Source organism: Staurois parvus, unplaced genomic scaffold, assembly GCF_062004578.1.
Source record: "Staurois parvus isolate SC_StPar_1 unplaced genomic scaffold, SC_StPar_1.0 ptg000361l, whole genome shotgun sequence".
Taxonomy (NCBI): Eukaryota; Metazoa; Chordata; class Amphibia; order Anura; family Ranidae; genus Staurois; species Staurois parvus.
Genome location: NW_028318157.1, coordinates 15,215,139 through 15,230,865, shown reverse-complemented (window position 1 = coordinate 15,230,865; position 15,727 = coordinate 15,215,139).

Sequence of the window (15,727 nt, the reverse complement as noted above, 5' to 3'; positions counted from 1 at the left end):
GTTCTGGGACTGTCCTTCCATACAGCGGTTGAAACATTGTATGTATTTGTTTCCATAAATGGATCCATTTATGGAAACAAATAGATACAATGTTTCAACCGCTGTATGGAAGGACAGTCCCAGAACTGTCATTAATAGTCTATTTCTGACAGTTCTATGACATTCCCTCCATACAGCGGTTGAAACAGCTGTATGGAGTGAATGTCCCAGAACTGTCAGAAATAGACTATTTATGACAGTTCTGGGACATTCACTCCATACAGCGGTTGAAACATTGTATCTATTTTTTTCCATAAATGACATTCTGCAGATACACTTAGAGGAGCGCTGCAGATACACTTTTTGCCGGCTTGGAATTATTCTTATTTTCATCCTACTTCTTCTTTTTCTTCTTATGAGGATGAGGATGAAGAAGAAGAAGTAGGATGAAAATAAGATTAATTCCAAGCCGGCAAAAAGTGTATCTGCAGCGCTCCTCTAAGTGTATTTGCAGAATGTCATTTATGGAAAAAAATAGATACAATGTTTCAACCGCTGTATGGAAGGACAGTCCCAGAACTGTCATAAATAGTCTATTTCTGACAGTTCTGGGACATTCACTCCATACAGCTGTTTCAACCGCTGTATGGAGGGAATGTCATAGAACTGTCAGAAATAGACTATTAATGACAGTTCTGGGACTGTCCTTCCATACAGCGGTTGAAACATTGTATCTATTTGTTTCCATAAATGGATCCATTTATGGAAACAAATACATACAATGTTTCAACCGCTGTATGGAAGGACAGTCCCAGAACTGTCATTAATAGTCTATTTCTGACAGTTCCATGACATTCCCTCCATACAGCGGTTGAAACAGTTGTATGGAGTGAATGTCCCAGAACTGTCAGAAATAGACTATTTCTGACAGTTCTGGGACAATCACTCCATACAGCTGTTTCAACCGCTGTATGGAGGGAATGTCATGGAACTGTCAGAAATAGACTATTAATGACAGTTCTGGGACTGTCCTTCCATACAGCGGTTGAAACATTGTATGTATTTGTTTCCATAAATGGATCCATTTATGGAAACAAATACATACAATGTTTCAACCACTGTATGGAAGGACAGTCCCAGAACTGTCATAAATAGTCTATTTCTGACAGTTCTGGGACATTCACTCCATACAGCTGTTTCAACCGCTGTATGGAGGGAATGTCATAGAACTGTCAGAAATAGAATATTAATGACAGTTCTGGGACTGTCCTTCCATACAGCGGTTGAAACATTGTATCTATTTGTTTCCATAAATGGATCCATTTATGGAAACAAATACATACAATGTTTCAACCGCTGTATGGAAGGACAGTCCCAGAACTGTCATTAATAGTCTATTTCTGACAGTTCCATGACATTCCCTCCATACAGCGGTTGAAACAGCTGTATGGAGTGAATGTCCCAGAACTGTCAGAAATAGACTATTTATGACAGTTCTGGGACATTCACTCCATACAGCGGTTGAAACATTGTATCTATTTTTTTCCATAAATGACATTCTGCAGATACACTTAGAGGAGCGCTGCAGATACACTTTTTGCCGGCTTGGAATTATTCTTATTTTCATCCTACTTCTTCTTTTTCTTCTTATGAGGATGAGGATGAAGAAGAAGAAGTAGGATGAAAATAAGATTAATTCCAAGCCGGCAAAAAGTGTATCTGCAGCGCTCCTCTAAGTGTATTTGCAGAATGTCATTTATGGAAAAAAATAGATACAATGTTTCAACCGCTGTATGGAAGGACAGTCCCAGAACTGTCATAAATAGTCTATTTCTGACAGTTCTGGGACATTCACTCCATACAGCTGTTTCAACCGCTGTATGGAGGGAATGTCATAGAACTGTCAGAAATAGACTATTAATGACAGTTCTGGGACTGTCCTTCCATACAGCGGTTGAAACATTGTATCTATTTGTTTCCATAAATGGATCCATTTATGGAAACAAATAGATACAATGTTTCAACCGCTGTATGGAAGGACAGTCCCAGAACTGTCATTAATAGTCTATTTCTGACAGTTCTATGACATTCCCTCCATACAGCGGTTGAAACAGCTGTATGGAGTGAATGTCCCAGAACTGTCAGAAATAGACTATTTATGGCAGTTCTGGGACATTCACTCCATACAGCGGTTGAAACATTGTATCTATTTTTTTCCATAAATGACATTCTGCAAATACACTTAGAGGAGCGCTGCAGATACACTTTTTGCCGGCTTGGAATTAATCATATTTTCATCCTACTTCTTCTTCTTCATCCTCATCCTCATCCTCATAAGAAGAAAAAGAAGAAGTAGGATGAAAATAAGAATAATTCCAAGCCGGCAAAAAGTGTATCTGCAGCGCTCCTCTAAGTGTATCTGCAGAATGTCATTTATGGAAAAAAATAGATACAATGTTTCAACCGCTGTATGGAGTGAATGTCCCAGAACTGTCATAAATAGTCTATTTCTGACAGTTCTGGGACATTCACTCCATACAGCTGTTTCAACCGCTGTATGGAGGGAATGTCATGGAACTGTCAGAAATAGACTATTAATGACAGTTCTGGGACTCTGACAGTTCCATGACATTCCCTCCATACAGCGGTTGAAACAGCTGTATGGAGTGAATGTCCCAGAACTGTCAGAAATAGACTATTTCTGACAGTTCTGGGACAATCACTCCATACAGCTGTTTCAACCGCTGTATGGAGGGAATGTCATGGAACTGTCAGAAATAGACTATTAATGACAGTTCTGGGACTGTCCTTCCATACAGCGGTTGAAACATTGTATGTATTTGTTTCCATAAATGGATCCATTTATGGAAACAAATACATACAATGTTTCAACCGCTGCATGGAAGGACAGTCCCAGAACTGTCATTAATAGTCTATTTCTGACAGTTCCATGACATTCCCTCCATACAGCGGTTGAAACAGCTGTATGGAGTGAATGTCCCAGAACTGTCAGAAATAGACAGAAACTGTCACAGAACTGTCCTTCTTCTCATCCTTCTCCTTCTTCTCATCCTTCTTCTCATCCTTCTTCTCATCCTTCTTCTCATCCTTCTCCTTCTTCTCATCCTTCTCCTTCTTCTCATCCTTCTCCTTCTCCTTCTTCTCATCCTTCTCCTTCTTCTCATCCTTCTTCTCATCCTTCTCCTTCTTCTCATCCTTCTCCTTCTCCTTCTTCTCATCCTTCTCCTTCTCCTTCTTCTCATCCTTCTCCTTCTCCATCTTCTCATCCTTCTCCTTCTCCTTCTTCTCATCCTTCTCCTTCTCCTTCTTCTCATCCTTCTCCTTCTCCATCTTCTCATCCTTCTCCTTTTCCTTCTTCTCATCCTTCTCCTTTTTCTCATCCTTCTCCTTCTCCTTCTTCTCATCCTTCTCCTTCTCCTTCTTCTCATCCTTCTCCTTCTCCATCTTCTCATCCTTCTCCTTCTCCTTCTTCTCATCCTTCTCCTTCTCCTTCTTCTCATCCTTCTCCTTCTCCATCTTCTCATCCTTCTCCTTTTCCTTCTTCTCATCCTTCTCCTTCTGCTTCTCCTTCTCCTTCTCCTTCTTCTCATCCTTCTCCTTCTTCTCATCCTTCTCCTTCTCCTTCTTCTCATCCTTCTCCTTCTTCTCATCCTTCTCCTTCTCCTCATCCTTCTCCTTCTCCTCATCCTTCTCCTTCTTCTCATCCTTCTCCTTCTCCTTCTTCTCATCCTTCTCCTTCTCCTTCTTCTCATCCTTCTCCTTCTCCATCTTCTCATCCTTCTCCTTCTCCTTCTTCTCATCCTTCTCCTTCTTCTCATCCTTCTCCTTCTCCTTCTTCTCATCCTTCTCCTTCTTCTCATCCTTCTCCTTCTCCTCATCCTTCTCCTTCTCCTCATCCTTCTCCTTCTCCTTCTTCTCATCCTTCTCCTTCTCCTTCTTCTCATCCTTCTCCTTCTTCTCATCCTTCTCCTTCTCCTCATCCTTCTCCTTCTCCTTCTTCTCATCCTTCTCCTTCTCCTTCTTCTCATCCTTCTCCTTCTCCTTCTTCTCATCCTTCTCCTTCTTCTCATCCTTCTCCTTCTTCTCATCCTTCTCCTTCTTCTCATCCTTCTCCTTCTTCTTCTCATCCTTCTCCTTCTTCTCATCCTTCTCCTTCTTCTCATCCTTCTTCTCATCCTTCTCCTTCTTCTCATCCTTCTCCTTCTCCTTCTTCTCATCCTTCTCCTTCTCCTTCTTCTCATCCTTCTCCTTCTCCTTCTTCTCATCCTTCTCCTTCTCCTTCTTCTCATCCTTCTCCTTTTCCTTCTTCTCATCCTTCTCCTTCTGCTTCTCCTTCTCCTTCTCCTTCTTCTCATCCTTCTCCTTCTCATCCTTCTCCTTCTTCTCATCCTTCTCATCCTTCTTCTCATCCTTCTCCTTCTTCTCATCCTTCTCCTTCTTCTCATCCTTCTCCTTCTTCTCATCCTTCTTCTCATCCTTCTCCTTCTTCTCATCCTTCTCCTTCTCCTTCTTCTCATCCTTCTCCTTCTCCTTCTTCTCATCCTTCTCCTTCTCCTTCTTCTCATCCTTCTCCTTCTTCTCATCCTTCTCCTTCTTCTCATCCTTCTCCTTCTTCTCATCCTTCTCCTTCTTCTCATCCTTCTTCTCCTCATCCTTCTCCTTCTCCTTCTTCTCATCCTTCTCCTTCTCCTTCTTCTCATCCTTCTCCTTCTTCTCATCCTTCTCCTTCTCATCCTTCTCTTTCTTCTCATCCTTCTCCTTCTTCTCATCCTTCTCCTTCTCCTTCTTCTCATCCTTCTTCTCCTCATCCTTCTCCTTCTTCTCATCCTTCTCCTTCTCCTTCTTCTCATCCTTCTCCTTCTCATCCTTCTCCTTCTTCTCATCCTTCTCCTTCTCCTTCTTCTCATCCTTCTCCTTCTCCTTCTTCTCATCCTTCTCCTTCTCCTTCTCCTTCTCTTTCCTCATCTCCAAGGGCATTTAAATTAAAGGTACAGTGTTCTGCACTAATTTAAAGGCTCTCTGAAGCCTAGAAACCCTTTTTATAAGTCATCTTCGTAGCGAAGAAATTCGCATCGAATCGAATTTCACACTGGAATTCGCCGAATCAGCCGAATCAAATTTTTGAGAAATTCGCTCATCTCTACTTGTGATACTCAAATAAAGCTTCACAGTGCTGGAGATAATCAGAGGGGATGGGAATGGAACAGGCAGTTCTGAACTGCTGCCTAGCAATCACAATGACATCGCACTCTGCTGACCAGTCAAAGTGGAGGGGTATCATCATCAGTACAGGGCCCAGTGCCTTGCGGAAGGGGGTGGTAGAAGGAAAGAGGAAGAAGGGATAGGCGTACCTATAAAGAGAAAGGCAGAGGGTGCTGCTGAAAAAAGAGCATGTCTCACTCTCCTAACATTAACATTGCCATGTCATTGCTGAATATTTACTGTTATATTTTTACTCTATCACTTTTTAGTTAGAGCATTTTATCAACAGACACATTTGCCCTGAGCACTAGTCACAGCGATTATGAAATGTTTTATGGTCATTAATAGGGATGAGACAAATGTGCCTGGGTTTGATTTTGGATGGGTACCATGTATACAACCTAATGCAGAAAAATTTAAATTTACAAAGAAAAAAAGTACAGTTTAAATTGTGGTAAATGACAGCTCCTGGCTGCTTACTTTTGTTTGCTAAAAGGGCAGTTAGGGATTTTCATCATCTATACAAACTCTTATCTAATATAAATGCTAATGGAGGTCCTGCCTTAATTTCAATACCAGTCCCTTAAGTTTGGTATGTATTTTATGAGTGAACCCCACGCAAAAAACAGTGAGAGGTCTCCCCTACAATCTATACCAGACCCATATCTTAGCATGAAGCCTGACTGGCAAGGAAAGGGTAGGGACATAAATGTCCCTACCCTTTAACATGCCTTTAACATGGAGCAACTTGCCAGGTTGGACCCCTTGGCAAAATACCTTGTCTTCTTGTTGAGTCCTGGTCCAGTGGTTGTGGGTGTCTAGGAGTGGAGCTTAATATAAAAATAATTAGCACTCACTTCCTCTACCAGAACCCCAATAAGTTTCTTAACATTCCTTCCCCTGAAGTACAAAAATAATAATAATAGTAGTAAGCAAACTTAAATAAGTAAATAAGCAAAAATATAAAGTCCCATACACCTAAAGTCCAAAGTAGAGTCCAAGTGTCCAAAAAAATCTTTGCAACTGATTTCCCAATTAATCTTTCTCCCCGGATCAGATTGGTGGTATATTCCAGAAAATCTTCAAATACCTTAAAGAAAAAATCTCAACATAGTATATTACCCCAAATATTAAAAATAAAGTGCCACACGTGTCACATGCAGATACAAAATCAAAAAGTGCCACAGCAATCGTGAGATCTCAGGGTTAATAATTCAATTAGTAACTCCACTGCACACAATATAAAAAGTGAATAATTACCCCAACATAGATAAACTTGGCATAGAATTCATAGTATAGATGAGAATGCCTCCAAACATAGTTCTATTATCTTGTCCAGCCATTTCCCATAGACATTGAAATTTGATGAAAACAGCTTCCATGTAGTGAGATAGTCCACAAAGACCCCACTCCTTGGCGGTAACTCTTTTTTTAAAACCCCTTATCACTCAGAAGGAGAGCCAGGCAAATGTGGAAGTCTCCAGGGTTGGAACAACCACGTGTTCCAGAACCCAAAATGGCCGCCACTTCCGGAAAAAACGTCAATACGTCACCACGTCACGTGCCCCGGACGCGTTTTGTCACATCCGGACTTTTTCAACAGGGATCCCGAAATATGGTCACTGGCCATATATGGCCAATTACATTACCCACAAATTGCCATGGCCATATTTTGGCAATGGTGTCACTACTATCCCCTTATATCGTTGATGACAAGTCAGGGTACTTTCCTTCAGTGAGCAGTACCATCAAGATTGGTCTGTTGGATTTTTGTATTTCAATGGTTTTTATTAATTTATAACAAATAACACAGGAGTAACAAATCACGCCCATGCAGGGGCTATCAATTGCAACTAGAAATTAGAGAAATCAGTGCTCTAACACCAACAGGGCAAAAGATACGCCCACACAGGGGCCATCAATGGCACTTAAATAACAAAACATAAATATAACACTGATAATAACTCAGACTAAAGGCAGCTATCCACTGCCACACCAAAACAAACAGAGAAAAAAAAGGGGGGAAAGGAAGGAGAAGTACAAAAGAAAAAAGGATAGCCAAACCAAGAGCAGGGATCCAAGAACGCCAAAGCCGAACAACATCACATCCCCAGGTTAGCCGGGGGGAGCGTGGGAAAGGTATATTGCAACCACAGCTCCCGTATTTTCAAGAATTTCCTAGAATGGGAGTCATTGCAGATACTCGACATCTGTTCATTGAGCATCATAGCGGTCATACGGTCCTGCACCCCTGAAGAGGGACAAACGGGCTCTTCCAGGCCTGAGCAATTGTTCTAGAGGCCGACAAAAACAAATAGGAAGCCAACTTCTGCTGGTGAGCCAAGAGGCCCGGTATGGGACAATGAAGCAAAGCATACCGAGCATCCCGTCGTATAGAAAGCTGGAACAAGGTGAAAAGGAGGCCAAACACATGAGACCAAAAACGAAGCAGCCTTCAGGCATGACCACCAGATATGCAATACATCACCACGATGGCCACAACCCCGAAAGCATCGATCACTGGAGGCAAGGTTCGCCTGTGCCAAATGAGCCGGAACCCAATACCAACAAAACAACACCTTGTAGGCCGTCTCCAGTGTGGTCGTATTAAAAGAGCATTTAGCTATAAGCGACCAGGCCCTATTCCAGTCCTTCGGATCCACAACCACTCCCAGGTCGTGCTCCCTCTGAACGACATATGAAAGAGAAGTATGTGATGAGCGTCTATTCAAGGCTGCATAAAGAAGGGTCACCCGGACGCTGTTGGCAAAGCAGTTCAAAGGCAGATTTCTGGTACCGGAAAACAGAAGTGCCCCACAATGAGAGCAGCCAATGCCGCAATTGAAGGTAACGAAAAAATTCCGCCGGAGGCACATCCCGTGACTCCCGAAGAGAATTCTAGGTGGGGAAGTACCGAGAGGTCAAAAAGTATCGTACTTGTGAAAAACCGTTGGCCACCCACCAAGAAAATGCCCTTGGTTGATCTAAACCCAGTGGAAAGAGGGGGTTGTTAGAAATCGGGAGCAAAGGCAAGAAAGGTGACATTAGGCCACTGGAGTAACGTACCGAGTCCCACACTTGTAAGCAATGGAGCAAAATCGGACTCAGTGCCATGGGGAGCAGGGCAGGGGGAAGCCATAGAAGCATCGAAATCGCAATAGGGGCACAATTAGGTAATTCCAGCAGGACCCAGAGAGGTATGTCTAAGGAAGCATGCAACATAGATAGCGGGGCGATCTGGCTTGCCTGATAATATTTAGTTACATTGGGAACCCCAAGGCCACCCTGGAGTCTATGGACAAAAAGCATAGTTCTGGAAACTCTGGGGCGTTTATCGGCCCAGATAAAACGCATAATCTTCGCCTGAAGCAACCGAAGGAAATGAGGAGGAATCCACACTGGGAGGGTGCGAAAATAGTATAACAATTTCGGCAAGATGGTCATTTTCACTGAATTGATCCGTCCTATCCATGACAGGTGCGGAAATTGCCAAGAATGCATAAGAGAGGACACAGAGCGAAGCAATGGCTAGTAATTTGCAGCAAACACTGAGTCATAGGTGGAGGTCAAGCGAATGCCTAGGTATTCAAGAGAAGAAGAGGCCCATTTATAAGGGAAGTGGGACTGTAGGCGCGAAACCAGATCTGAGGCCAAAGTAATATTAAGCGCGACAGTCTTATTCAAATTGATACAGAGATCCGAAATCAAAGAGAAGCGCTCCAGAACCTGTTGAAAATTTGGAAGCGTTGTCAGGGGATTAGTGAGAGTCAAGAGGGCATCGTCTGCAAAAAGGTTCAACTTGAACTCCTGTCCAGCGTATGGAACCCCCGATACATTACAATCAGTCTGGAGCGCCATAGCCAATGGCTCAAGCGCCAGGACAAAGAGCGCCGGGGACAGGGGGCATCCCTGTCTCGTACCTCGCCAAATAGGAAAGGGATCTAAGAAATACCCAGCCTATTTAACAGAAGCCGAAGGGGAAGAATACAAGGCTTGAATCCAAGAAAGAATAGAGTCCCCAAAACCCCAGCAAGACAGCACAAACCGCAGATATTCCCAGGATATAGAATCAAAGGCTTTATATATGTCTAAGGACAGTAAGAATCCCGATATTTTCCGCTGTTGTAGAAAATGTATAAGATGGGACCACCTTTACGAACATTATGGTCTGTTGGACTTTTATTTCAGTGGGTCAGCATGCACCATGATGGATGATGGGTTATCATAGTTTTTTCTAGAATTAATTTTTTTTTAATAAATAACATTTCAAATGCTTGCATGTCTTTATTTCTAGGCTACATTTTTTGTGGGGTTTTGGAGAAGAAGCTCTTGTCCTCATCAACATGGGGACTAGGCACTTTGCCAGGGGGGTGTCCCCTGCAAGACACCTCCCTCTCATGTTGAAGGCATGTGTCCTGGTATAGTTCAGGAGGGGTTGGGTGCACACTAATGCCCATAGTTCCTAGCCGACCAGGCTGCATGCTTGGATTAAGGGTTTAGTATGGATTTTAGGCTGACCTCACTTTTTTTTGTGTGGGATACCCCTTAATATCCACACCAGATTCAAATGGTCTAGTATGCATTTTGTGGGGAATCTATTCATTTTTAATTCTTACTGTAGGATACAGTTTTAATTATTTTTCACTGGTATATGTTCTCCAGTTCAGTGCTCACCCCCATGATAGTTAGTTTCTTACAACCATTTGCCTGTTACATATAAAATGGGCATTTTTGCTTTGAAAGATTTTGCTCTCAATGATTTCAGGGTATCTGAACCTCTTTGAAGTTTGTCAACCCCAGCTTGAACTGAGCCCAGCCTGCTGACTAAACAATGAAAGAGTATCTCTATATTGATCTGGTCATCAATCTTCTCTCTCTGTTGCACCTTGCTGTCAGAAAGAGCCCAGTATTAGATTGAGAATGCTTTCTAATACAGTAGAGCCTGATTTGCCCTCTGTCTTCTGGGAAATTAAAGAAAATCAATATAAATTCATATTCAGGTACCTATATTAGTGGCATTTAAAAACATATTTAAGGATTCTTTTAGTAATAAATATGAGGATTAAATTGTAATGTTTTATTAATGCTTGGAGTTCAGCTTGTAGTACAGAATTGTATATACACTCATTTTCCACTATATTATGGTGTCATAAATAGCTTAAATAAGTTGCAATTTGGATTCAGTAAATTGACAGGAAAACAGACCAGTACGTTTTTCTCGCTTGCATGTTTTGAAATTTTTCAGTTTATACTTGATTCAATGAAATCTCCTGCATGCCATGGATCAGCTAAATTAATGTTGAATCTCTTTATCTACAGCTTTGAAGATATTGAAATATAGAGAATAAAATGACTACAGGTCTTGCATTATTTAAAATTCACACCTGGTTTAGTTTTCTCCATCATATAAAATATGCATGAGGTGGTCATGGAGAACAATTGTTGTTAACAGATTTGCAAGAAAAACATAACAAAGTCTCCAAAAAGCACATTTAATAAATATGAATGCATTCAATTCATATTAAACATTATTATAAGAGAAATAATATGGAATATATATATATATATCATACTATTAAAAAGATATGTAAAAAAAACTAACACTTTGAGAAGGAAAGGTACGCAATGTAAGCTTCATTGTTTCTTTGTTTCTATCATGACAGGTTCTTCTTTAACCCATTTGCTGACAGGCCTTGTGCTCCACTTTTAAACCCAGCTGGCCAGACCATTTTTGCAATTCTTCCATTGCTTTTAGTTTTTTTCTTAATACTATTTTATTAATTTTTTTCCAATTACAGCTATTTCATACATTAAAAGTAATAGGCTCTCTTATCATTAAGTCATTATGTACATTTACATACACAATCCATATACAATTTTAACTACTCTCCATACAAAAAATCCATCCCTAATCCCCCCCCCCCATTTTTCCTAGCTCCTTGTTCTTCACCTCACATGGAAGACCCCAGGATGTCCTCTATTTCTATAATTTCCCATTTTTCCCACCTTTTATGGAATATCCCCATTTTATCTTCGTTTATATGATATAGTTCTTCCATTCTATACATATCGTCCATCCTGCCTATCCAGTCCTTTATTTTTGGTGCCTCTTGTTCTTTCCAGAATTTGGATATCAAACCCTTTGCTGCTTTTATAAAATAATATAACCCTAAGTTTTTATATTTTTCCACTGTATACTTGGTTCCATGTAGAAGACATGTCACTGGGTCTTTTGAAATTTTTATCCCCGTTATCTGCTGAATCTGGTGAATTATTCCCTCCCAATACTCTTGAATTTTAGGACACTCACACCATATGTGTGCCATTGTGCCCCTTATCCCACATCCATGCCAACACAAAGGTGAATTATCCCTACATTGTCTATGTGCTACACTGGGTGTAATATGCCACCTCACTAAAAACATTTATAGTTCATTTCCACCACCTTCATATTTACAATCCCAAGTGTTAATTTATAAATCTTCTTTCTTTTTTTCTCATCTAGTAATATACATAATTCCTTTTCCCATTTCTCTATAAGGCCTGGTGACACCCATTATTCTAGTGAGAATTTTATAAATTCTAGAAGTCCCATGTTTCTCATCCCCCCATGTACTAAGTACTTGTTTAAACGGGTTTCACTCAGCTTTTGCCCTTAAAGGCCTAAGGAGCTTTCCTACAAAATGTTTTAATTGAAAATATCGCCACTCATCCAATCTAGCTAACAACTCATTTCTATTTTTCAGTTTCAGAAGGAACATATTTCTTCCACCTTCATTATGTCCCTTAATTGTGCATCTCCTTTCCTTATCCATTTACCCGAAATACTTTCTTTTCCAGGTGGAAAATAATCTGTGTCCACTATAGGCATCACCATAGATTTAAATTCCCATCTCATTTGTTTGTGAACTATATCCCATATTTTTCAAACATTTCGTATATATATTTTGGCAACCATACTATCCTACTCAATTGTGTCTCATTTAGTGCATTTTCTATGTTTATCCAACTTTTCCCCATTGCATTATGTGTCCAATCAAAAATTTGTGCTAACATTACTGAGTTATAATATCTCTTTCCATTATCTTTATCTCTACATAGAACTTCATAGCTTATTCTAGGTTTTTTATTTCCGCAGATATATCTTCTTAGCATTTTTTTAATTATTATAAAATACATTCCTGGAAGCTTTACAGGCATCATATGGAATTTATACAGAATTTTTGGGACTGCTTTTAGTTTTTACCTTACAGCTTTCAGAGTTTGTAAAAGACTCCCCAAACCATGTATTTTCTGAAAATACCTAACCAGTAGAAAAAAAAGAAGGTGCTACTGATATTTAAGGCTCTGCAATATTTCCACAAAATGTTTATCAAAGCAATATTTTTGCTGAAAATACTCTAATATCATTATTGGCAAATAAAAACATAGCAAATTTGACAAAATTCCTTCTAAATATAAAAGTTTAACATGTATTGAGTTAATAACACATATTTTTTAATTTTAAATTGTGCCATTTTTGCAAAATGATGAAAATTGAACGTACGCAAAAATGCAAATAACCAAATCTCTTTAAAAATGTTAAGGTTTTCATTTTTCACTTTCAGAGTTTGTAAAAGACCCTCTAAACCATGTATTTTCTGAAAGCGCATGACAGGTAGAATAAAAAAAGAGGCTACTGATTTTCAAGGCTCCGTGATATTTGCGCAAATGTTCATCAAATTGGTATTTTTGCTAAAAATACACTAAAATCATTATTAGCAGATAGAAACACAACACATTTTACAAAATTCCTATTACATTTCTACTAATTATAAAAGCTTAACCTGTATTAAGTTAATAATTAATAAATATTTGTCAATTATAAATTGTGCCATTTTGCAAAATGGTGAAAATCAAACGTATGCAAAAATGTATCTAAAAATCTGGAAGTTTTCATTTTTCATTTACTGCTTTCAGAGTTTTTAAAATACCAGGGACATACAGCAGGGATTCTTTAGGTGCAAATATAAGGTGAGAGCAAAAGTACGTTGGTGAAGGGATATACACCAGTGATGGAATACATGTTTAACTGTCACAGTGGAAATTTGGTAGATCTTTGTGTGTCATGATTATGAAGAACTTGTATTTTTTGCAATGAAATATTGTTTATATTATAGTACATTTATTATTCATAAATAAGTACTGTGCTGAACTAATTTAGTTTATCCTATTTACTTTTTTCACTTGTGGGAACACAGCAAGTGTAAGCAGCAATACTAATACTATTATACTGTATATAATAAAGTTTTTTTTTCTATTACTTGTACGCATGTTTATGACACTATCAGGGGTGTACTGACCATTTGGAAACTCGGGCACTGCCCGAGGGCCCAGGGTCAGTAGGGGGCCCCATGAGATGCCCCTGGTACCTTTTTCATAGGCTTTTTTGAGTTTGGGCAAGGACACAGGGGCCCCATGATCCCCTATTGCCTGGGGGCCCCTTGAATTGTCAGTCAGCCCCTGGACACTATTGTATATATTATTGAATGTTTGGTGAGTTGAAGGTATGTATAACATTTAGTATTCAAAAATAAGTAATGTGCAGTACTAATTTAATTTTATTTTAAGTGGCTTGCTATGATGGGCACTCAGCAGGGGGAAGAGCCAGGAGTGCCAGCAGGGGGCTGTTCTGTGCAAAACCATTTCACAGAGTAAGGGTGACAATTTTTGGGTTTACAATCACTTTAATAAATTGTAAATCTGGTAATTCAATACCTCAGATCTTGGCATCAGAGACCAGAGAGGTATTCAAAACCACTTAGTCATTTAACCTGACTGCATCTTCTCAAATCTTCACTTTTTATTCATTTCAATTATTTATATACTTATTTATTTTTCTTCAGTTCAAATTATTTTTGAAACAAGATGTTCTTTGACAGAAGTTCTCTTCTTTGTATTGTTTCATGGTTGAATGTTCAGAAGATAGTCTTCTTAAAACTGAATTTGATTCTGACCTTCAGTTGTGTAATTGTATGGGTTTCTCTTCTGTACTGAAATTGCTTATTCATATTTTGTTTCACACTATAAGCTTCTCACAGTAAGCATTAGAAGAAGCAGCACATCAAATTGAACCTGTGTCATTTCCTGCCTGGGGAATGTTTATGACACTATTTCCTGCCTGGGGAATGTCCAGCATCATCCATCTCTTTCTATACCCAGCCATACCATCCCTGGCCTGCCCCTTTTGTTCATTGGATTTCAGTTCTTTCAATCATGTAGAATCAGTATCATATGTGGTCATTGCCTATGGCAGCCTGTTATTTTTAGGAAATTATGTACAACCCCACACTCTAGCTATTATCTTTATGCATTGTATAGAGAAGCACAAAAATCCAGTGATGACATCACTAGATCTAAAATAGGAAACATCATAAAAACAAACAAGTTTTTATGTAAAAATATATTTTGCAAGTTGATGAAGGGGGGAGGAATAAATCAGGGAAAGCAAAATATAAGCAGTATAAACTTTAAACACAACCTAGGCACCTGCATGAGCCAATCGCAAAACAGAAAAAAAAAAAAGAAATGGTGTTCAGACAACAGTAGATTTGTAGAATATACATGTTGCAAAGGAATATATAGTCTCTATTTTCAAAGATAGTTTCAGTAAAAATGTTGAATGAAGGATATCAACATCCCAGCTTTTACTCATGTAATGCTGAATTTAACAGCACATTTGGAGATATCAGCTTTAACTAGCTGTGACATACACTGCTTCTATCAAAACCAGGGTCTTTTGAATTTTGTGCACACTCAACTGCCTATTTGTTGCATTTGTAGGATTGTATAGTAGCAAGGCATGTATTGATTTACTATATGTCATCAATGAATGCCTCATGGGGTCTCCAATAAAAAGTTATAATTATGAAAAATTCACTCTTCAGTTTTCATGCCCTATAGCTACCTGTCAATCACTGTATTAGAATATCCACAAACATACATAAACTGGAACCTAAAGCCCCATTCACATGGTTGCACTCTGCAAGAAGATCCGCCTGCTCAGCGGGGGATCTGTCTGCTTATCTCCTCTGAGCAGGCGGATGACAGGTCTGTGTCCACTCCGTTTATGCAGAGCAGACACAGCCCACTTTCTACTATGTGTGGTTGGATGTCATCGGACCACCTGTACATCCGACTGTCATCCAATTCAGTCCCCTAGACGGATAGGGAACTATCCCCTATCCATCTGTTTTTAGTGGATTAGATCAGTTGCAAGCACGTCCCTTTACAATCCATCACTCCACAGAGGGCAAAGAATAGTCCGATCGGGTCCGCCTGAAAAAGGGACAGGTAGAACAGATTGGTTCGCTCATTTGAAAGAGGCTTAAAACATCCATAATCTTGAAGTTCGGTCAGACAACTTGTTGTTCAGTTAGACTCTGCATTATGTGCTTTAGTATTTCTGATCTTGATAGCTATCAAAAGTCAATCTTGTAAAATGAAAACAAGTATTTACAAGATGTTTAAACATATTATAAATGCT